Here is a 2,010-nt window from a genome sequence, read left to right on the forward strand (position 1 = left end):
TGCTTGTTGTTTTAAAATTGCGTGCTGCAATGTGGCGGAAAGTCTGGCCTCGAGTTGAGCTGGCGGTTGGTTGCGTGCTGAAGTGCTTAAAAATGGGGAAATGTAAGGGGGTCTTTTGCCAGGGGGCGGCAACCCTTTTGGGTCACATTTTTGAGCAGCACAAATGAAATTGTATTTAATTTGGCCCGAATAGGAATGCAATAATTTTGGGAACAAAAGTCCCCGCACAAAACGGGAGCAATTAAAATGTTTAATGAAATTTGGCAAAAAGCCGTTTGTGTTGCGGATTGTTTCGAAAGGCATGGATATATTTTAATTATTTTGACGTTTGTTTTACGGCCTCTCTCTCTAGCATCTGTCTGTATCTCTGTCTGTCTGTCTTACAAGGCAATCGCAATGGCCGCTAAGACAGGGCGACCTGGGGCCCCAAGCTCGCAATCACGGCCTCTTTCATATGCATTGGACCACAAGATTCCAATCCACGCTGTTTTTACCACTATTGGGGCTACCAGTTGGGGCTACACACGTTGCCAGTACGACGGCAATGCGGTTTCGTTTTTTAAGGCTATGGCAATAGTAGTCGTGAAATCGGATTGCGTGTAGCTATAAATTTGTGATTTTAATGCGCGTTATTAAACTGCAAGCAGTTGCAGCCCCTGCCAGTTGTCGGGCTAGGCCAATAAAATGCAATTAATATGTTCCGCCAACCTGCAACAAAGTTCTTGCTTGCCGCGGATAACTTGCTGCTCTTGAAGCTCGCACAAACCACTCCACGAGTTGTGGCAAGCGCAGCTGAATCAAAAACAACATCCACCAATGGCAATATCAAGAGCAACCACTACTGATCGCACGCCTCTATCCTCACGGTTGCCATCATCATCGGTGACTCGGTGGAGTGCAGCGGCGACCCTTTGTCTTGGACTCCATTTTGCACACTTCGATTAAGCCAGAGCTTGGAATTTGCATTGTAAATTCTGCGATATAATGCCCGATAATAGGCTGGACACTCACCGCTCACCGCTTACCAGTTGCCAGTTGCCAGATGCCCGCACACCCCCTGTGAATGCGGTTCGTTATCTTCGAGCGCACACACACAAGTCACGTCGCCTAATTTATACGACGGCGACGGCAAAAAGCTAAAATATTCAAAAAACGTGTCTTTCGATTTTTAATGGCTGCGCATAAATTTCAGCATTAAGACTCGTAATAACTTCATTACACAAACTATATTTTGGGAAAAACAAAGCCGGCCACACGCGGCACTTAAAATGTCAACTTTGAGCTGCCATTGCCCAAGAATAGTACAAAAGAATATTCAAATGTCCATTCACAGAAATTTAGATTTGTGTTCAGAATTGCTCCCACGCACCGAGTTGTGCCAACTTTATATATTTTCTCTGTATTGAGTTTTTTCCTATTGCCTTCTAAAGGCAAATTATGAATTATAGATTTAAGCCAGCTTCGAAATGTAATTTAAATGTCTTGATACATTTTAACTGTAATCCTCTTCAAAAACCAAATAGTATGAGTCAACTTTTATTAATTTTTACAAATAAAAACAATTATTATTAATAATAAACAAGAATGAAATGGAGAGTGAATCACAGGGAATGCACGAAAATACGGGTGCTAGAATATTAAGTTTTTCTTATATCAAATTAAAAATATGTATTTTTTTTTATAAAAGCAAACAAAAGGGGTATCTCTTCTGCCATTGAAGCAAAATAATTTATATGAGCGGCATTTAATATTTATTAATTGGCATCGCAGGACTTTATTTAGTGCACAAAAAGATTCCGTTTATTTCAAATGTTTGTTGACCATGTCTCAAAACTTTCAAGGGCTAATTTGTAAGAGTCCGTATAGTAATAACACTGACTGACAATTTGTTTTATTTACCTTCCCAGATCCCAGCAAATATTTCTTATAACCCTTTTGCGTTTAAGCACTTTGATTTTCATTCATTTATTCGCTGATATGTTTATCAATCGGTTGTGGTTAAATCAGAAT

At 40.2% G+C, this 2,010-nt stretch overlaps 1 long non-coding RNA gene across 1 annotated transcript; it reads right to left on the reverse strand.

Annotated features, from left to right (window-relative positions):
• Positions 1-287: 287 nt before the first annotated feature.
• LOC116649785 (uncharacterized) lies at positions 288-1,449 on the reverse strand. The gene is made up of 2 exons (XR_004302732.2): positions 709-1,449; positions 288-603 (listed from the first exon to the last, which is right to left on the reverse strand). It is a non-coding gene; the product is annotated as an uncharacterized lncRNA (long non-coding RNA).
• Positions 1,450-2,010: the final 561 nt, after the last annotated feature.

Source organism: Drosophila virilis, chromosome 2, assembly GCF_030788295.1.
Source record: "Drosophila virilis strain 15010-1051.87 chromosome 2, Dvir_AGI_RSII-ME, whole genome shotgun sequence".
Taxonomy (NCBI): Eukaryota; Metazoa; Arthropoda; class Insecta; order Diptera; family Drosophilidae; genus Drosophila; species Drosophila virilis.